The sequence below is a fragment of the Sciurus vulgaris genome (assembly GCF_902686455.1).
Source record: "Sciurus vulgaris genome assembly, chromosome: 2".
Lineage (NCBI taxonomy): Eukaryota > Metazoa > Chordata > Mammalia > Rodentia > Sciuridae > Sciurus > Sciurus vulgaris.
The window spans coordinates 34,901,487-34,923,534 of record NC_136462.1 but is presented as its reverse complement, the minus strand read 5'-3'; the positions used below and the strand labels follow the sequence as shown (position 1 = coordinate 34,923,534).

Sequence of the window (22,048 nt, the reverse complement as noted above, 5' to 3'; positions counted from 1 at the left end):
AGATCTAAGAGGTAGGAGAAGAGAAACCCCCCCCACCCCGCTACTGTAGAGAAAAGATCAGATCAAAGGTCAGTGGTCATGGGGGGCTGCCATCTTGGGTGACTAATACCATCTAGTTTGTACCATTTAATGGGGAGCTCATGGCATTTCTGGGCCACTGAGAAGAGTAGAATGCATATGTATAGTTTATCAGTGTTTCCTTTTGGCATTCTCTGAGGGTAGGGCCAGATCTAGTTGTCTGCTGAATATTCTGCATATTTCAGTATACCACCAACTCCTGCCTCTCCTTATCTCCTACCAGGCATGGTACTCATGGACTAGATAGGTGTATAACAAGTGGCCTATGCTTTGGGGTCTGGGTTCAGACTTTAGGGAGATTATTGCAGGTGGCTTCTGGTTCTAGTTGTCTCAGGGGAAATGTTTTCACACATAAATGCAGGTCTTGGCCTCCCCTCTGTATACACCTCCTTCCTCAGCACCCCTTGCCACATCCAATCCTGTTTCCACAGACAGTTCTTCTGCCTGCCTTCCTGCCACCCACACGCTGTCATCTACTTTCCATCCACTGGTACAGGTCAGTGATTTCTATGCTTATCATAGTCACTGAAAATGTTGTAGATGTGACATGAAAACTTAAAACAAAGCCAGTACACAAAATAGATCATGTGGAGATGCTGTGGTCAAAGGGAGGACAGTTGGGGTCGGTGCCTGCTTACTCTGCAGAACCTGGAGTCCAGGAATCTATGGTGAGCTGCTGGGGCAGGAAAAACAGCACTGGCTTCCAGCCTCCATCTCTCTCAGCTATACACAGGTCCCTCCTCTCTCTGACACTCTCCAAGGGAGAGTCAACAGGTCACCAGTCTCCACCCTCTTTTCCTGGGCATTCTTCCTATCCAGGAAAGAACAGGCCAGGCTGGGACAAAGTGTGTTGGGACGCCCTGACACAGAACATTCCCTGTCCTTCCTAGTCTCCATCTCCTCCAAAGCTAAATTACTCAGACCTTCAGGTCCTTTTTATGAATGGAGTCATTTAGACTGCGTGAGCTGGCCAGGGCATCCCTGGAGTAGGTAAGCTACTTGAGAGGGGGACTTATAAGACATGGTGCCCCCACTAGAAGAGTCCAAAGAAAAACTCCACTAGAGATGCTCCGTCCCCTCTATTCCCTAGACACGCGGAAAGTCCTGTCTTGGAGGCCTCAGTGGTTTCCTCCTTGAGAACTTAAAGGGAGGGGGCAGAAGCAGGAGAGACAGCTTTCTAAAGTCAGCAGTGCACTCTGCTAAGGCTTCCTCCCTTGAGGCGAATCCTGTCCATTGGGCCCCTGATGGGACTGTCCTGCTCTCCCCTGTGTGTTCCTCCCCCCAGCGCCAGCCCAGTCCAGCCTGGCCACATACTTCTGCTCAGGTTCGTGCGTCACTGCTATTCATCTTGTTTAGTGCTGGACTTGGCTGCAGATGCTGTCAATATGGTAATTTTAGACTCCTTGATTGGAAGGCTTTCAGGCAGGCCAGGGAGGAAAGCAGTTTGATTTACTCCGTTGGAGCTGGCTCCTTCCCTCTGAGCTGGCTCTCCACCTCCTTGTTGCCCTTCTCTTCTCCATGAGGTGACCATGTGGAGCCTGGCTCTTCGTGTTCCATCCTGACTTCTCTGGGCCTAGGCAAAGGGAGAGGGTCGGAGCGGGTGTCTCTGGGCTTTTGGCCTGGAGAATCTCTGGCTAGCACAGTCAGTGACGCACAGGGTGGGGGCCCGACCGAGCAAGATAATGCTGAGGGCAGGGTGGATGGCCCGGATAATCCCCCCACCCACGGCCGTATGTGGGGGCACACTGGCGATGAAGTGGGGGCCACCTGAGGCCTCTGACCCCTTCTGAGCTCTCTGCCTTCTCCGTTCTTTCTCTCCGACCTCCCCCCATGGGGGGCCGTCACTCCCCAGGGCCTTGGCCCAGCGCTCCCAGAGTTGTCAGCTAATCCCTCCTCCCACCTTTTTCGTGCTTAAAGACCTAATTTGCATTTGATTACAGGACCCCTGAGTGGCGGGGGAAGATTCAAATCCCTAGGGAATGACTCAGGCTGACATTTCAGGCACTGTAAGTCCTGGGGGAGCTGAGTTTTGAGCTCCAGGGGTGTGTCAGGTCCCTCAAAAGCCACCAGAGATGCTTCCAGCTGCCTTTCCCACCTCCTCAGTCCTCATTCCAAGGCACTTGACTGAGTCAGACTTGGAACCATCCTCGTTTTTCAGCCAGTGTCTGTACGTCACCAATGTTGGGCGGCGGAGGTGGGGGCGACTCAGATTTCTTTGAGCCCAAAGCCTCATTTGACCAATGAGAAGTGACTTGTGCCAAATCACAGGTCCAAGAAAACACAAGATTGTTAGCTTGTGTGTAGTTCAAACCCTGGACTCACTTTTATGGAAGGATCCAGAAGAGTCTCTTCTTTCTGATAGGTATTCTTCACTGCTAAGTCTGAAGGAAGCTAGAGTGGAGTCCTGCGGCCCTCCCTACCGAGTGATTTGGAGCCCATGTTTGGTTGCCTCTGGTGACAGGAAACTTGCCACCTACAAAGCAACCTAGTAAAACTTTGGCTGACTCTGACCATTGTCCAATAACTCTTTATTGCCGCAAGTTCTCCTGCCACCCACCAGCGTCTGTTTCAATGTCAGGCTTGGACCTAGGGGAAGGATTAAGGGGACTCAGATGGAGGGCAGAGGTTGTCCTGTTACAGGAAAAGAACTAGCAGGACTCTACTAAGGATGCGACGCGGGGAGATGTTCTCACCTCCCTTTGGCAGGCTCTACCCCTCTACGTCCAAGCATCATAGCCACGTACATAGCCTGTACATAGCCACGGGGTTCTCCCGCTGGTTTGAGAGGTGCCAGCCACCCACACTTGCCTTTACTTAGTTTTCCTGCTGGAAATATGGAAATGAGGTCATACCCCTTGCTTCTCAAAGCCAAGGGTTCTTTCCTGGGGAATTAGCAGACCCCTCTGACAGTTAAATGTTGCAGTTATCTGTAAAGGGAGCTTAAGTGATTATTCACAGGTTCTTTCATGCTAAAGATGCATCTTAGCAAAACTTCACTGGTTTGGACTAATTCAGGTTTTGGTCTGAAGAACCTCAGGCATTAGACATTCCTAGCAAAATAGTCTTATTTTCCTCCACCCTACAGAGTCCATCAGAATCTCAGCCAACAAAATCTTCCCAAGGAGAGGTATGCCTGGTCTACTTTTAAAAATAGATGAGTCCCCTGTATAAACAACATTTTCGTGTTGGAATGTCGATGGATATCGTTGGGATGCTTGGAGACAGTTTGTTCTTTAAGTGGATTAACAATTTCCCCCTTGAAAATATTGTTTCGCAGTATTTGCTAAGCACATCCTTCCTTCATGTGCACCGGGGGATTCCATATCAGCCAGCCCAGACAAGTCAAAACTCTAGAAGCATTGCTGTAATCAATCCATCAATAACCCTTGCAGCAATCCGCATCCTGGAAAGGCAGGGGAGATGGGGCAGGAAATTAACCAGAGAAGAATTTGCTTCCAAAACTTTCAAAAAATAGTCAAGAAGCAGCATATTATACCACGAGGAACAATCAGTAGAGAAAACAAACTTGTTACTGAAGGAACATGGACGGTAGGCTAAGAGAGCCAGGAACTCATGGAGGTAGAAGGACAAGAATTTAGAATTGTTTCCCCTAGCAGCTAGTTTGGACAGCATCCTCTCCACCACCACCACCCAAATGTGGTGTAGTAAAGCACCTTTCCCAGTATCCCTCACCCATTCCCAGAACCCATTCCTGACCTCCCCCAAGTCTGCTGCCCTCATCTTCGCTTCTGCCCCGTGCCATCAGATGTCAACCCCAGATCACTGTCCCTACAAGTCACCTCTTTGTTTTCATTCCCCCACCAACAACTTAAATACTCATGCTCTGGCCGGGAGTCAGCACCCATAGCTGGGCTCCTGGGGACTTTTCTTTTTTCTTTTTTTCTTTTAGTACCAAAGACTGAACCCAAGGGCACTTAACCACTGAGCCACATCCCCAGCCCTTTTTATTTTATTTGTATTTGGAGACAGGGTCCCGCTGAGTTGCTGAAGCTGTCCTCCTGCCTCAGCCTCCTGAGCTGCTAGGATTACTGGTGCGCTCGGCCATGCCTGGCTTCCCGGGGACCTTGTCCCTTGTATGTATGAAGCCCCAGGAGCGTTCTCACCACTCCATGGAGTCCTCGGAGTGTGCCTGGGTGTGGTGAGCACTCTGTTACTGTCAGAATTTTGTGATCTGTCCCCTTGCCTGTGCTCAGGCTGCCACTCCCCAGCCCACTCTGCCTGGCCAGATTCCATGCCGCCTGCCTCCTTCACAAGTAGCACCCATTTCCCGTCCCCAGGGAGTGGCTGCCGTCAGTCACATTCTCATATCTGAGAAGCTCACGATATTTATATCCTGGATTTTTCTTTCGTTATACAATGAAAATACCTCCAATTTGAGGGCTTTTTCTCGCATATATTTATAGATCCCTTAGCACTTACCACAGTATGTTGTATACAGTAGGTGCTTAGTTTTAGACTGATATCCTTAATAATAATAATATCTTTACTTTATTAAGCACAGTGTCTGTACTAGACACTGGGGACTTCTCCCAGATTAATCTTCATAACAAGTCAATGAGTGCTACCATTAATTCCAATTTTATAGAGTAAGAAAGCAGGGTCCAGGGATCATAGGTAATGAATGGCAGGGCAATAATTTGAAGTCAGGTTTGTCCACTCTAGAACTTGAACTCACAAGGGCTCTGTTACACCCTCTCATGAAGACAGGGATGTGTCTTTTCCTAAGATAGACCTGTGAATTGGCAACCCGAGGACCAAATCTGGCCCATAGATATGTTTTGTTTGGCCCATGCAGTGTTTTTTAAAAATCAGGAAATTGTACATCACCATTTAGATTTATGGCTTCACGGGGAAGCCTGGGAGATCCAGGAACCCTGAATTTCAGCATGATGATGCTGGGCTGCCGAGAAACAGCTTCACACTGTCCTTCCTTGCGTGGTGGGGTAGAAGGGGAGTATTTGATCATCTGAGTTTGCATCTTCTGTATTCAACTCGCCCAGCTCAGTGTCCACCCCCACCCAGGGTAGGCCATTTCTTGGTTATACAGAATGCCCTGTATATTGTAGGGTGCTTAGCAACCCTGGCCCCACCCACCTTCTCTTCCATCATCCTGACAGTTTAAAAATCCCCCTAAACATTTCCAGAATACCTGGTATGAGATGTTACACTGTGGAGAACCACTGGCAGGTAACCCATCGTTTCCCCAGTGCTGGCCCACAGTAGGCTCTCAAGGACCTAGAATGCAATACCCACTTCTAAATGGTTCTCCAAGTTAAAAAAGTTCCCACGAAAACAGGGACAGAACAATGCAATAATCAGTGTATTTTAAAAAATAAATTATCTGGAGCAAATTTAGCACATTCCCCTAAACACCTGTCCCAAAATGGGGGAAAAAATAGTATGTTCCCGTAGAAGCATTTCCGTTCTGCACTCCTTGGTTCGTACTGTAATGTTGATTGGTTATGGTTTTCTCTGCTTCTAGCCCTTACATGTAACAAGAGTTACTGTGTAGCTGTTCACCAGGCACCACCCCAAGAAGGGCTAAATTTAAAGGGGTAAGAAGAGGCACAGAATCACATGCAGCTTTTCTATAGAGAAAGGTTCCTTTTTTATTTTTTCATTTTTATTTATTTATTTTTTAATTTTTTGCAGTGCTGGGAATTGAACCCAGGACCTTGTGCTTGTGAGGCAAATAGTCTACCAACTGAGCTATATCCCCAGCCTTATTTTTTTTTTTTTTTTTTTTAGTTTTTATTTTAAAAATACTATATGCTTACATTAGCAGTTTTAGAACAAAGTACAAAGAATAGGTAAAAAGATTCCTCATAATCCCATTACCTGAAGATACTCATTATTTACGTTTTTGTAGATTTTTTTCCAGTCTTTAAAACCTATTTATGTTTGTTGTTTTAAATTTTGCTTTGCTGCTAACAAAATTGAGAGTATGCTCATTATAAAACCTCCGAAGCCATCTCATGGCTAAGTAGGTTAACCAACCAACCCCCTTCTGTGCAATATGCAGTTGCTTCCCAGCTTATGCTGGCCAAGCAGCACAGAAATCAACTTCCTCATTCAGAAGTCCTCTGGGTCACTCTGATGATGTCTTTCGCAAGTATGATACGGTAATCAGTGCAGGAAGAAGTCGTCCCCTCTGCTGGGGAGATGGGATCCTAGAAGAGATGACCCTGGAAGGGTAAATGGTAGACTGAGGTCTGGGTAAGGAATTTCCAGAAAGAAAGAAGCTCATGTTATTGAACTTACTCTTCCTAATACAGCTGAAAACAGGACATGCACTGTGAGAAGAAGAGGGATATGGGCTTGGGCACCAGGTAATGGTGGAGAAGGTTTGGAACTCCTACCACAGGAAGCACACATAGGCTTCACCAAAGGATGAGAATTGTTTGTCAGCACTGAGCTCAGTCAAGGTCACACATTGAGATGGGCCTGTAGCTAGCTCCAGTGAGGAGGTGGGCTGGGTGGGTGGTAGGGGGCAGTTAAGATTATTACAAGCTTGAGAAAGGGCCCCCATGGGTCCACCCAAAGGTCAGAGGGGCTGGTGAATGCCTCAGGAAGTCTTTTTTCACTCAAAATAATATTACCATAATGCATAAGTAAAAATAGCCTTTGTAACCTACAAAGAAATGATCTCTGCCTACTAGTATGGCTTTTCAGACCCAACGTGAGCTGGACATAGCCCTGCGTAGTTTATGCTCAGAAAAACAATACTGAACACTTTCTACAGCCTGTTATAGTTCCCAAAATGCTTTACACAATAGATCAGCCTGATCACCTGGAGTAGATACTATTAAATGGGCTTCTGCCATTTTGCAGAATAGTAAACAGGCTCTGAAAAGGTGGTTTGTGTAGACAGGCAGTCAGCAGAGGAATCGAGTTCTAGACAGCTCCAAGGACAGTCTGTGATAATTAATCCATTCTCTCGTGACCATCTCTTCTATCTTTGCAAAATGACTTTTGTTAGGAAACAAATAAATGCTCCCCCTGTGACCTTGACCTCCTTCGAAAGATGAGTTAGCCAAGTGAGCTAACAGGAAAAGCCAGTTCTCATGTTTGAAGAGCGGTCTGTGTTCTACCTACTGGACTGGTCTTGCAGTTCCACTCCTGGGTCCTGCTGCAGGACCTTTCCTTTTGTGGGTGGTTCCTACATCTGGAATCTTCTCCCTTAGATATGGGCATGGCTCATTCCCTATCCATTTTCTTGTTCTTCTTCTTTGTTTTCTCTGTAAGATTGTAAGTGTGACTGACTTTTTGTCTTTTTTCCCTGCTGTTTCCCCATGCTTAGAATATGCCCAGAACATAGTGGGTAGTCAAAAAATATTTGTTGGAGAATAGTGGTGGAGGTATTAGAGCAGATTACAAGTTATTCTTAAGAGCACTGGCACAGGGACCAGTTCATAATAGGGAATCAACGCACGTTGGTTCCTTTTCTGGCTTCCCTCCTGCGTCCAGTTATCTGTTCAGCAAAGTCACATTTAGGATTGAAGTGTCTTGGGAAGAGATGACACATGACACTTTAACATCCGGTCCATGGAGAAGGGAGAGATCCCATACAGGTTCTCAGAGAAGTGGACAAGTCACACACCATGGTCTCCCTGTCTATCTAACATCAGGGGCAAGGAACGCACGGTCTGATGTCACTCCCAGTGTGTTCCACCCAACCGTGAATCTGCATGGGTAGAAACTACACACATACAGAGGACCCAGATGGGTTGAAGCCTCCTCACTTTGCCAGCTGGGGTACCTACCCTTAGGGACAGCAGTGCATGTGAGCCTGTGATCTGCCTGGTGACCTGCCATGGGTTTGGAGCAGGTCTTCAGCTGGGACTGCTGCATTGCTCATGTACACATCCACCCACTCCCACATTCAGTCATTCACCAAGGAGATGAGGACTGAAGGTCACCATGTGTCCAGGGCTTAATGCTTCAGGTTCAGACTCAGGGTCCCACAGTCAAGTAAGAGAGGGACTTTCGAATTTGAAAGTCCATCCAGACCAGAGCCACCTTGGGGCAACCACAGTGCCTGTCAGACTTTCCTCTCCTACTTTGGAAGTCTTTTCCTTCCCAGGACCTCACCCAGGCCCTTCCCGGAACACAAGGCCTCCTAACTGCTCTCCTTGTCTGCAGCCTCCCCTGCCTGGTTCATGCCCTGCCTTGCATCCCAGGTTGTCCCTAAAAACCAGTCTCAGATGATTCCAACCCCAGGATGCCAGGGAGGGTCCTTCTGGACAGGACAGAAGGCCAGGCCGAGGGCAGGGGTGGGAGGATGTGGTGAGCAGAGTGAAGGGAGAGCCCTTAGCTGTGAGAGGACAACCAGGAATTGGGGCGGGGGGCGACCTGAGAAAAGAAAAAGGAAGCGCGGGGGGGGGGGGGGGGGGGGGCATATGAAAACTGAGGAGCAAATGTCCCAAGAGGTTTGGGAGAAGGTTTGCTGTGAAATGCACTGTGGCAAACTTCTACGCCCTTTCATAAAAGCTTTTCAGAGATCACATCAGACCCGCGAGTGTTGACAGTCCCTCATGTTCTTTGGATCTGAATGACGGCCATCCTCTAGTGAGGGCTGGCCCCGTTTATGCAGATGACAAGCACGAGTTTGATTGTCACCCTTCCACAGTGTCTCATCCACAATCCTGGGCCAGGCTTGTGAGGCCCGGAGAAGGGCTCCTCCTTCATGTTCCAACCTGGTTTCTCACCACCCGACCCTGGCCCTCTCCACATACCCTGGCCTTCTCACCGTCCCCTGGATAAGCTATGTGTTTTTGGAGTCTGTGACAGTCCCGGGAGTCCCCAGCATCTGCAGCAAGGTCATTCCTCCTTTCTCCTGTGTTCCCAAATCCTACCAGACTTCAAAGCACTTCCCAGAGTCTTCTTCACCTCCTCCAAAAAGCCCCTGCTGACCCCCGGAAGCACCTTCTGGTCCTCCTACACCTCCGGTGGGCACTTCTCATAAACTCTGTGTGTGGGGTAATGACCTTGATGGACATGAGTTAGCTGTTGCACCATCTTGATGTAAACTCCTGAATAATGAGGACTCGAGATTAAAATTCCTTTAACCCTGCACAGAGTGACAATAGCACTGTGCACACGAAGCTCCTAAATCATTGCTGCTCAGTGAATAGACTTCCCCAGGCAAACCTGGAGAGGTTGCCCACAGAAAGAACTGGCAGAGGACAGAGCTAGTATCCACATGCCTGCCGGCTTTAGGGCTCAACCCTAGAAACCTAGAAACACCAATGGTTCGAAGAATTAATGCTGCCCTTGGAGGGGCCTGCCCTTCAAAGGAACAGGGCCTGACCGTTCTTGTTATATGCAAAGTGGAAAAGGTCTTGCGACTGTTCTCTGCATTTCCTGCCTTTCAATTGAGTGAGGAAAGACAGAAGATTTATTGGGCATTTCCTAACCTCCCCTTCACCATAGGAAACCAGCCTGAAAAAAAGAAGGTGCAAATTTTTAAAAGATGTGTGAGTGTTTTGAGGGGGTGGAAGAGAATTCTTCTGTACCATTAAAGTAAAAAAAAAGAAAAAAGAAAAAGAAAAACCTCTAACAGCAGGACTCTGATCTAGAAGCATACTGACCATAAATTCACACCACCCTTCTAGAGCTCAAAGCGGCTCGTGCTGGGAGGGAGTGGGCAGGGCCGGGGAGGCTGTGAAGTCTCACCCTCTCTCAACTCCCCATTTTCAGGTGATCAAGCTTGAGCTTAGGTGGTGGCAGTGTGGCTTTAGCCATCAGCTGCCCCCACAGAGGAGCAGAAGTCCTAGGGAACTTCATAACCTTTGAAGTGTTGGTTTTAGTTGGAAACAGTTGGATATCTGCACGCCATCCCTACCCCCAAGAGGGAGAGCCAGGGAGAGGTACCAAGAAGTGGGGGCTCACCAAGCACAAGCCCAATCCTGACAGGAAGTTCTGCTCTGTCCCACTCTGTAATGAGCTGTTCCTTAAGGCTGCCTGAACAAAGGGCCACAGACTGGCTCTTAACTGGGTGGCTTAAAACAATAAAAATGTATTGTCCCATAGTTCTGCAGGCTGGAAATCTGAAATCAGAGTGTGCTTTTCCTGAAGGCTCTAGGGAAGGGTCCTTCCTTGGTGCTTGGCTTTCCTGGGTGAGTAGGTGCCTCGCCCCAGGCACTGCCTCCACCTTCACACAGCCTTTCCTGTATCTGTCTCTACGTGGCGTCCCTCTGTGTGAGTCTGCCTCTTCTGATTCTCTCTCTTCTTGTCTGGACACTGGTCATATTGGATGAAGGACCCCCCCCCCCCCAGCAATTGTAGGACCATATCTTAACTTCATCTTAATTACATCTGCAAAGATCCTGTTTCAACAACAAGGTCATTTCCATAGATAGGAGTTAGGACTTCCGTATATCTTTTGGGGGACAAAATTCAACCCACCATGGGAATCTAACAATTATTGTCCATGACCTTAGGTCACTAAACCAGTTACTCTGCACATGCGTCCACTCGTGTGTGTGGTGTGTATAAACTATACCTGTGATTTATACTTACATAGTGCCACCTAGATATATATACATACAAATACCAGCATGTATATATGTATGTATACAAATGCCTCTTCATATAACAGGTATTACTTAATATACCTATAATATTTATAACATATACAAATACCTGTGACATATTTATAGTACCACATAAGTATATTATAGAATACATATAAATATATATAACATTGTATGTCGTATGTACAACATACTTTATATGTCACATGTAACATAATGTATATACAACATACGTACTCCCAGACATATATATATATGTCCTATATATACAACATACGTACTCCCAAACATATATATATATATATATGTATGATGTTATACTAATGCAAATCATAGGAACAATTCTGAGTAATGCCTAATTTCAGGACTCAAAAGGAAGAAGGCCTCAGAGTTTTTTGTGATTCTCTTACTAAAGAGATGTTGAGAAAGTTCTGTCTTCAGAACAGACACAAGCACTGGGTGTGGCTGGACCTCAGGAGAAGACTCGAGCATCGTAGGGGCAGAACGTATGTCTGCCTGGGCATCCCCTGCTCCACTGGGCAGCAACTTTGCTGGCCACACACTGGCCTACCCTGCCTTGTTTTGGATGAGGAAATCCAGACCCAGAGTACTAAAACTAAAGTAGCTTATCCAGGTCTACCAGGCAAAGACAGTTCTAGAAGTGGAAGTTATGCTGCCCGCACCAGCACCAGCTCTGTCCACTCGGGCCCTTTCCCTCCTCCAGCTTCTCCTTGCCCCACTTTTCCAGCTAATAATCAAGGTTTTCATTGGACTTACATCCACTGAGAGTGCCCAGATGTTAGAGGTGGTCACAAAAAGAGCACTATTTTCCCTTCAAATGAGCTGAGAAATGACTCTTCACGGAGGTCTTGCCACATGCCAAGGTTAAAGTACTTTGTGTTCGGTTGTTTTGGAGTTGTTGGTGAGGTGGAAAAAAAACCCTTCATTTTTCAATTTTACAATTTATAATTATTTTTCCATTTTTTTCAAATGGACTGACCTAAAGTTTAACTTCATTATCGGCACAGGGTAGCCTGTCTGGGACATTTTCCACTGATGAGTCTGGGGGTTGAGGGTCTCTCAGGGATTGCCTAAAACCTCTTCTGAGTGGCCTTCGGGAATGCTGAGAAGGCTGTCACTCCCTGCCACTCTGCCTCTGTTGCCCCCTCTCTAGGTCTCCACCTGCTCTCTCCACCTGCATGGCCATTTCCCTTCCCTTCTAGAAGCCCTAGGGCCTGATTCTCTTTCCATCCTGCTTGCTGGGGTCTCCAGCAGGGAACAAAAGAGATGCCGCTTCCCAGCAGGAAACCAGATTCCTGGATGCTTGAAATGAGGCTCTGGAGGCCTTCTGCCAGGAAGGTTGCTGGAGAGTGTTTCTGCCAGGGCCATCGCCCATCCTGCAGTTCCACGGACTGCCAAAAATATTGCCCAGCCTCCTACACCTTCCTCTGCTACTTGTCACTTTCACCCCAGTGTCCCTGTTTCCATACACCCATGCCTGTCCCCGGTGCACAACAAGCTCTTCACATAATGCAGCATAATTCACAGAGAAGCCTGAACTGTTGGCCTCGCAATTCAGGGAAACTCAGAGTCATACTGAGAAACTGCTAGAAAAATGCAGATTTCTAGTCTCGTGGAGGCCTCTGGCAGAGGCTGAGGACCTGCTTTTGGAAATGCACCACGGGATACTGATGCAGGTTGTCTAGAGGCTACTCTTGAAGAAATACGACCTGATTTTTAGTCTGACGTGCTTACATGTGGCCTAGACTCTGGAAAATCTGTTGGGGGCACTTAGGAGTGGTGACTAGGAGGAAGCAAAGACCAGGAGTGTGATGGTAGAGACCGAGAGGGGGAAGACACCTCAGGAGGCAGGAGGAAGGGGGCTCCAAGGGGCACTCCCCAGGGGCCAGTGGCATAGTGTTGCCCTTGGACATTCTGTTGGAGAGACACTTACATTTGCTGCCAGGTGGAAGCTAGAAGAGACTTCTCCTGGGTCTGGCATGTGCTACCCATCCAGACAGAGCAGGTCGCCAAGGTAAATGTCATAATTCTGATAAGGGAGCTCCTTCCACTTTCTCTCAGAGGCAGCGCTTGGTGAGTAAAAATACTGGCTTTGGAGTCACGCTGCTGTGTTTGGATCCTGACTTGTCTCATCTCTCTCCATAAGCAAGCTCCATACTCTCTCTGTGCCTCAGTTTCGTCATTTGGAAAAGGAGGACTACAGTACCCACTTCTGAGAGCAGGTGAGAGGATTAAATGAGGTAATATGTCAACGCACACAGCGTGGTCCTGGCACTGTGAGGGCTCTGTGCCCACTGGCGGCAGCCTTTGTTCTCGTGGCTGCTCCTCGCTGCCTCATGCCTGACACCTTTCTGATGCTGTCTTTGCAGAATTCAACCATGTGAATAATTTGAATAGTCCACAAATGTCCTTGTCTCTTGCTCCCAGAATACTTTTTGTTTTCCCTTTTTCTCCCTCTGAAAACCCTTGTCACCTTGCAAGTGGTGCCAGTTCAGAAGGCGAGGCCTGTAGCAGCGTCAGCCTCCCTCTTTCAGTGACCTGTTACGGAAGGCTTGCACCCTCCAGTGATACTGAAAGAGTCTCTCAGCAGATGGGGGCCAGACCTTTGCAAACGAAAGTTCCGGTTTTGAATTCCAAACCTCTGCCTGAGGAAGGCTGTGTGATCTACAAGGTGAGATAGCAAGTTCAAGGTTGGAATCAAAGACTCCTGAGCAGATGGAGAAAGGAAATGCACATATGCAGAGCCCCAGACCGCACCCAATTAATCTTGCCTTTGCCACGCCAGCTGTGGGGGCCTTTGTGCTGGTCTCAAGTTCTGAGTTCTCTCTGCCTCAGTTTCCCCCTGCAGGGAAGTACAATCTTCACCCGCCTGTAGTGACCCATGGCAAACTGACACCTTTCACACGCTGTGCAAAAAGGCTGCAAAGTGATTATCAGTTCTTCGCTCTGATGATCAGCCATGAGGACCTGAGCAAGTAAGAGCTGCTGTCACTTTATGAGAGAAAAGATCCTGACTTATCAGAGTAATCCACAAACTAGCCATCGCCTGTGCCCTCGCCATCCTGCAGATCCGAAAGATACCCAACTAGTGAGGTGGTGCTGTTCTGTACTTACCTGGGGTGTGGTACGAACATCATAAGGCAAGTATTCCAAGCCCAGAACAGTGACAAAATCCTACATAGCACCTCTGGAAGACAGTGACTCAAAACCCTTGGGCATTTTCTGGATGGAGTCCATTACCTATCCAAATGCTCACACGGCCACTGCAGAGGAAGTTCCTGCCCCTGTGCTCCAAGGAAGGACCTGGCCCCTGCCACTCTCACTAGGGTTCACCCCTGGGCACCACTTGAGTGACCTCTCTTCTCTGGCCAGAGGAAAGGCAGAGCTGGCAGAAAAGCCTGAGTGTGCCTTGTTGACTCTGCCGGGTTCAGAGAGACCTTCACAGTTGGCTTGGTGAAGGAGAAAAGTTCTTTATTTCCCTAGCCTTGGGGCGTGCCAACCCCAGGACTGAGGTGGGCAGTTTTGTCCTCCCTTCTCTGACTCCCACACCATTACCTGCAGAGTTCAGTGAAAAGCCCCAGGCAGCTGGGCCGAGCTGGGTTTGCAACCGGCCTGTTCTATCCCCAGCATGAGTTCCTTCCCCTCCAGCTCAGCCGGCCAGGTCTGCCCAGTGATAGTCCCAAGCTGGTTTTTTTCATTCTTTCTTTCTTCCCCTAGGTCCAGAGCCCAGTTATTTACCCAAAGAAAACAGGGAAGTGACAAGGTAACAGAGTACACATGTTGTGAAAATATGCAGGCTGGGGCTGAAGAAAAGAAAACATTCTTCCATAAGTAGCTGCCTTGTTAATTCATTTTTTTCTCCAGATTAGAACCAGCCAGTCGTTGTGCTCCTTCAAGCACCTTCTGTGGTTTCCTGACAGCTGCCTGCAAGGGGTGAGATTTGGCTTGAAAAATGGGCCATCGGTCATGCTTTGGGGGGAGGGCAGAAACCAAAATTCCCAGATTGCTCCAATTCACTGCTCCCTTTCTAAAGGGGAACGGAGGAGGGAGAGGTGGTGGGGAGAGGATCGTATAAACGCTGAGGCGTAACCTGATTTTCCATGAGAAGCGACAGCTCAGTAATGAACAGTCCTTGGAACAAGGTTTTTTTTACCTCCTCTTGAAGTTGGTTTCTGATCCTGGCGAGCCCATGCTCTGCAGCCTTGAGTAACGGCCACAGGCCGATTCTCGGCAATTAAAAATAATATTGGCCCTGATAGAGGAGTCTTGGGCGCACCCCCCCATACACACCCTTTTCATTATGTGCCAAAGATCACTTTCCCAAACCTGTTTCGGAACAGCTGGCTGCGTTGGAGGAGCGGGCTCCATCCAGCCCTGCACACCCTGCGTGGCCTGGGGAAAGGCCATGGTTATTAATAGCGTTTGCTCTGCTGGTGTTGAGGCAGGAAGGGGGTGACCTGCAATTTTTTGATAGCTGGGCCCTAATCAGTTTGAGCCCCCTTTGTCCTCACAGGGGCCTGCAGATAGGCTGAGAAAGCCGGTAGAGGCTCCCTGTGGCCAAAATCCTGCTGGTACAAATCTTCGTGCTTCTCATTTTTTCCCTTGTCCATGTTCTCTGTCTCCTTTTCAGCCTGTGGGTACTGGCCCACGGCTTGGCTGGGCTCTTTTCAGGAGAGGTCACACCACAGAGGCCTGGATGGTCCCTGTTAGCATTGCTGTGGCACTCCGTGCTAATGGAGGCTGCTGAAGCTGGGCCTGGCCAGTGACAGACCTGGGACAGAGTGGGATGGGTTCTGCCTTCCCAGAGGGGCCAGGCAGAAGCCCAAGCGGGTGTGGGGTGGAGGAGCCTCCCCAGCCCTTACAGCCACAGAGTTCAGCTTCCCACGGCAGCCTTACCTCAGGAGGACTGGAAATTCTACCATCTCCCCGCATGGCTTACCACCACCACAAGGGCATCCTTCCAAGAGCCCAGGAGAGGGCTGGTTTTCAGGCCTGGAATGATTTTGATTATCAGATTGGGTTGAAGCTGAAGTGGAAAACCTTCAGAATAAGGCAAGTTATTGATCTGAGAATAAGGTTTGGCTTCCAGGTGAACGTTGTCCATGGACAGAGCCCTGGCTGGCAGGAGGTACGCATGGTCGGAGCCCTGACCTCGTGGGTGGAAGGGACTCGGAGCACCAGTGTTCAGGACTGGGGCTGGGAAAGCCCAGCCATTCACTCTGGTAAGGCTTCTTAACATGGGTCACCAGGCCCCACTGGGAGAGCGCAGATTGGGCCAGATTCCAGCCTCTGGCCCTAGGTGAGACTCTATTTCCGATAATTGTTTTCAGATATTCTACATCTAGTTCATGAAAACACAATAGCAACAGGAAAAATCCACACACACACACACAACACAAAGGTGGTCCCATCCTTCACTATAAGAAGGTCAGAGGACCCTTTTCTCATTCCAGTCCTTGATGTGGCTCCAAGGGATGCAACTTCTTTGAAGTCAGCAGCAGCCATAGCAGTCGCAGCTGTGAGGGTGTGGACCGGGAGGTGGACAGGATGCCCTGCCTTATCTGGGCCCAATCGCGTCCCCTCCTATAAGGATCAAGCTTCCTCCAGCAAAAGCTGACTTTAGAGTCACTTATTCAATAAGCTAAGGAGACCCATATAACCCAGGGGCAGTTGGGATCTGCTGTTTTCGAGCCTTTGCCTTAAGAGCAAATCTCATGGTGTCCTAATTCCAGGCAAGTCTCTCCCTTATCGAGGCCCCTCCCTCTCTCATGTGGGTTTCAGCCATCTTTAAACCGCTGCCCCATAACACATGATGGCGCAGAGGAAAGGCCTTTGGTGGTGAAGGTGGGGCAGGGAGTGGCATTCAGTTTTAAGAGTCAGATTTGGGGGCTCCTGCGATTGTTACTGAAAGGTGGTTCTCTGGGTTCTGGGTAAGGGCCGTCCTCAGATTCCTCTTCCCCTTTGAACCTGCCTTCTGCTAACAGAATCTGAGCTGTAGAGCATCAAGGGATTTGATTTGTCATGGAGTTCAACATGCCTCAAACAGACAGCCATCCTGGAGCTTGAATTCTTCCAGGACGGGATGCTCACGGCTTTGTAAAGATGCCTGAGCCATTATTGGAAAGTTTTCATCCTCAGGAAGTTCTTTCTTACATGGAGGTAGAACCAGTCTCTCTGACTTCGATCCATCCACTCAATCTTGTAGTAATTCTCAAGAGCTGGACAGCAATGTAGCACCCCTTCCCCCGGCCCCAGCTGCTACCTACAACTCATGCCTGATTCTTAATATTTCAATTATATGTTGGATGGACTGATTCTTGCTCTCACCCTCGTGTATTTTTAGGTGGCTTGACATCTTCATGCCAATGTTATCTTTTAAAATGCTACTGAACAGCTGCTGTCTTTAGAGAATGGTGTCTCCCTCCATCAGGTTCTCCCAGTGCAGCTGGGGAGCAGATCGGAATCGTCTCCCTAGCACCCCTCCCTAGCACCACCATGGCCACAAGCCACTGTTGCTGAGGGCACTGTGTCCGTGTCCATTGGGTATGTTGGGGTGGAGAATGGAAGGATGACTGGTAGAATAAGGTAAGCTTGTTCCCTGTTCTCTCTCACATGTCTTTTGGTTTTATCACCCTACATTCCTCTCTCCTGACATCTCTAGATTCAACAGTTTCCAGACTTGTCCTTCGTGATCCTCTATGCCTGGTGAGAAACGAACTTCTCAAGCTTTTTACTAGAATACTGGCTCCATGAGTTTGACTCTTCCTCGCTGCTCTGTCCTGAGTCTGTAACTATTTCTTGAATGAGTGACTGGTTCTCCAGATGTAGCTGAAGAAGAAAACCCTATCTTCAGCTCTCATATTCTGCTTAAATCCAGAGAAAAAGCAAGAAGCAAACCTTTTCTTTTGACAAGAGAACTGACTAAGGTAAACAACATCAAGGTCAAATTTCAAACAGTATATGTTATGGTTTGTCTCCTGCAAAGTTCATGCTGAAATTTAATTGTCATTAGAAGAATGTTGAGAGGTGGGACCTTTAAGAGGGGATGCCCTTTCTCATGGGGGACACGGCCCTCATGAATGGATTAAGGGTTGTCATGGGAATGGTTAAGTTATCAAGGGAACTGGCTCCTGATGAAAGGGTAAGTTTGGCCCCATCCTTCTCTGTCTTCCACCTGCATGCTCTTCCTCTCCATGTGATGCCCTCTACCATGTTATGATGCAGCATGGAGGTCCTCACCAGATGCTAGCACCATGCTTTTGAAATTCTTTTCTACAGAACTGTGAGAAATAAGTGCCTTTTCTTTATAAATCATCCAGTCTTGGGTATGTTGTTATAGCAACAGGAAACAGACTAAGCCAGTAAGCAACAAACCAGGCCAATACCTTAAGTTTGAGCACCCTGTCTCATACACCCTGTTACATCAGCTTCACTTCTTTTGCTGGGGTTGGCTGGGTGTTTTGATTTAGATGTGGTGTTCCCCAAAAGTTCATGTGTAAGACAATGCAAGAAAGTTCAGGGGAGAAATGATTGGGTTGTAAGAATCTAACCCAATCGGTGACTCAATCCCCTGGTAGGGATTAATTGAGTGGTAACTGAAGTAAGGGTGTGACTGGAGGAGGAGGAAATTGGGGCATGGCTATGGGATATATATCTGTATCTAGCCAGTGCAGTCTCTCTTTCTCTTTTTCCCGATCCCCATGATGTAAGCTGCTTCCCTCTGCCACACTCTTCCGCCATGATGTCCTGCCTCCCCTGGAGCTCTAAGGAATGGAGCCAGCCTTCTATGGACTAAAACCTCTGAAACCTTGAGCACTCAAGTAACCTTTTCCTTCTTTACAATTGTTATGGTCATATCTTTTAGTCGCAGCAGTGAAAAGCTGATTAAAAAACTGGGGATTGAACTCAGGGCCTCACACATGGGATTCAAGGGCTTTACCACTTTGTATTTTTTGTTTTAAGATAGGGTCTTGTTAAATTGCCCCGACTGGCCTGAAACTTGCGATCCTCCTGCCTCAGGCTTCTAAGTTACTCAGATTATGAATGTGCGCCACAACACATGGCTACCAGATCCTGCTTCTAAAGCTACTACTTTCCTTACGTTCCTTCTCAGCTCTAGAGTTTACTAAACCTCACTGGGTTCTCCAACATTAAGTCCCAATTTCTCTGCTTGGCTTTCAAGATTCTTCATTATCTACTGGATGGATAGATCCCTTCCATCATCTATGGTCAGGACACATTTTTCCTTAACTTTTCTATGCATTTCGTTTGCTCCATTTTTAATATGCTTCTTTTGAGAATATCCCAAATAAACTCATACTGACTTCATATTTTAAAATAGACTTGACTTTTAAAGTAGTTTTAGACTCACAGCAAAACTGAACAGAAAGCAAGAGTTCCCATATGACCCTATGCCCCCACACATGCACAGCCTGCTGGCTACCAACATCTCCCACCAGAGTGCTACACTTGTTACAATTGATGACCTCACATTGGCACAGCATTATCACCCAAAGTCCATAGTTTCCATTAGGATTCACTTTTCACTCTTGGTATTGTACATCCTGTGGATTTGGGATGTGTAATGATGTGTCTCTACCTTTATAATGTCATATGCAGTAGTTTAACTGCCCTCGTTCTCTGTGCTCTTCTTACCTCTTTATCATTTCTATTTTCTAAAATAGTCATCCTGGATGCAGGTTCTACTTCCTAAACAATGCCTTTCCCCATAAAGGTAGTCCGCAGATCTCTCCCTTCCTAGGATTCCTGCTGTACTCACAAGCAGGGCACCATTGGGCTGGGCCATTATTGCTCCTTCCATTTTAGCTTTGTCTCTGTAATTAGGGTGTAAGCTCGTGGTAACTGGATTCCAAAACTGTGCTTGCCCTTTGGTAGGTGTTCTGTAAGCAGGGCTGCCATATTGCATTGTTCCAGGGGTTCCATTCACATGATGTGACAGGAGTTACACAATGTCATAGACCTGTTTCGCAGTCCTTGGTGGCTGAATAAAACTCAATCCAGAACCTTAAAAAGAAACATCCTGGTCATGATTCAGTTCAATTCTGCATGTGATTATTGAACAGCTACTATGTGCACTAATGTAATGAAAATAAACAAAATGACTGATCTTCACCTCAAAGAAACCATAGTTGATTGTGTTGTATAAAAGTAAGTAGATCATCATAATACAAAGTGAAAAGTGCTAAGATACGAACATATATCAAGAATATGGCACTTGATGTGTAGCTTAGAGGACCAACGGGACTCTGCCAGGTGGGCGAGTGGGTGGAGCATTCAACAAGAAGGTGAAGCACTGGCGAAATGAAAGTACATGGCACATTTAGAGAGCTGCAAGTGCACAGTTCATTTCCTAAAGAGAAAATCGGAAGCCCAACAGTTGAATGGTTGCCTGTGACCCCCCCACATGTATCTATACCAGATCACTGGCACAAGAGTGTGTGGTCACCTTCCATTACTGCCTCTGGAACCAGGAAGTGAAGAGCGGAGCCCCATCCTGCTTGCATCGCCTTGCTCAGCTTTGCTCTTCTGAGGGCTGGGCAGAGCCAAGGCACAGATCCCTAGTCTGTGCCCCAGTGTGCTGTTTTCATATGTATTCCCCCACATTGCTCTACCTACAAGAGGGTGTGCCATTCAAGCAAGAGCTGAAACCATCCGGAACCCTCATGGGACAACCTGGGAATGGTCAGGCATTCTCTGCGGGCCTTTCTTCCAAGCTTGCACTGTTTGGGGTCTACCTCATTAATGATTCTTTCTCTTCTTCCTTCTTCTTCCTTTACCCCCTCTTCCTCTTCTTTCCCATCTCAGTCTGACATTTTGGAAATTAGAAGTCTGGTTAATTAGACCAAACCCAGCGTGGGTAAAAATAACGCCATTTCATCCTCTTACATGGCTTCCTCTTCACAATCCTCTTGCCAGGTAGTCATTGGCCACTATGATGGAGCTTGGATCTGGCTGGACCTCTGCAATGCATGACCCAGTCCGCGAGTGTGCCAAGGGTGTGGGGGTCTGATTGGATAAAAGGCCGAGGCCCCGTGTTGTGGTTCTGGGCACCTTCCATTTCCCCTTTCTCTATTTCCCCTCTGCGTCATTAGCAGGAGTTTGTTTAAGGCTCCTTCTTCTTGTCTTTGTTTTACCTGGGAAAGTTCCTGCAGGGAGAGCTAAGATCTCCCCCAAGGAAGGGGCTGGAGCCCTGACCTCTGTCACCCGAATTGTTCAGGCCCAGAAGCCCCCAGAGGGGTTAGGAGGGTGATCAATTGGCAACCTACGGAGTGAAGACCTCTCTCTCCCTCTCCTCCCGCACTCATTGTGCTCAGAAGGGCAGTGAGGTCAGCGGCAGCAAACTGAAGGGCCGGCTCGCTGGGCCTTGAAAGAGGCTCGTTTTGTGTTTCAGTAATGAGCGCTCTTTCTCCCCTTGGATGCACTCAGATTTCACAAGTTACAGGGAACCTGTCAACTGCTGTTTTCATTGTATGAGGCTCACAGGGAACTTGGATATAGGGCAAGCTTGTTTCAAAGAAAGCAGGGGAAAGAAAAGTCCTGAATAGCTGCAATGTGCTGTCATATGCAGATCACAGCTCCAGTTGCTATGGGACACCTCTGCCGGCCGAGAGGGCAAGATGCCGAACGTCCCTTATTGACGTGACCGCCTCCTTGGAGATGGGAATGCCCTCACTAAAAGGGTATAGCCAGCAGCTGGGATGGAGCTGGGCCTGCCAGCAGCCCAAATCTCAGCAGCCTCTGCCCCTACTGGCTGCTCCCCAGGAAGCTCCAACCCAGGGACTGAAGGAGCAGGTCAAGAGGACCCTGGAAAAGTGGGGGGCAGGTATCAAGGGTCCCTCTGTACAGGGTTTCAGGCCTTTGCTCGTAGAAGAGCTGCTGGGAGCCATGGTTGGGAACTGGGACTGCTGTTAAAGACAGGTTTCACCTTCTTTGTTTGTCTTGCCCTCTGAGAACACTTGGCAATAACATTCCTTTCCTGACGGGTTCATTTTGTAGCCGACAGACATTGTTTTCTTTCCTCTGTTTACCTAATGTGGCAGGGTAATTGGTAGGCCATGCCAACCAGAGGGGAGAATGAGCCTGCCCTGGTGGCCACTGGGTCTCCACACCCATGTTCCTTTGCCCTGTGGCTGTTTGTCCTGTGTCTGTTGCCCCACCTGTGGGAACACAGTAGTAGCCAGAGGGCTGCTCCTTCTACAGCCAACCATAGGCCAGACCTGGGGAGGGTGGGAGTCTGGAGCTGAGCAGAGGGCCCAGGACAAATGTTCTCCAAGGGATCTTTTGTAGGATAGGAAGCTCTGGGATCAAACAAGCCTGTGGGAAACTGGTCTGGCCACTTTGCATAGGAGGCCATTGAGAGCCAGGAGTGACTA

The 22,048-nt window shown here is 48.2% G+C and overlaps 1 long non-coding RNA gene across 1 annotated transcript; it reads left to right on the top strand.

The window, feature by feature from the left end:
- Positions 1 to 850: 850 nt before the first annotated feature.
- Positions 851 to 18,969, top strand: LOC306654698. The gene is made up of 6 exons (XR_013762032.1): positions 851 to 1,068; positions 14,373 to 14,418; positions 14,520 to 14,588; positions 15,169 to 15,226; positions 15,745 to 15,877; positions 17,317 to 18,969. It is a non-coding gene; the product is annotated as an uncharacterized lncRNA (long non-coding RNA).
- The last annotated feature ends 3,079 nt before the right edge of the window (positions 18,970 to 22,048 follow it).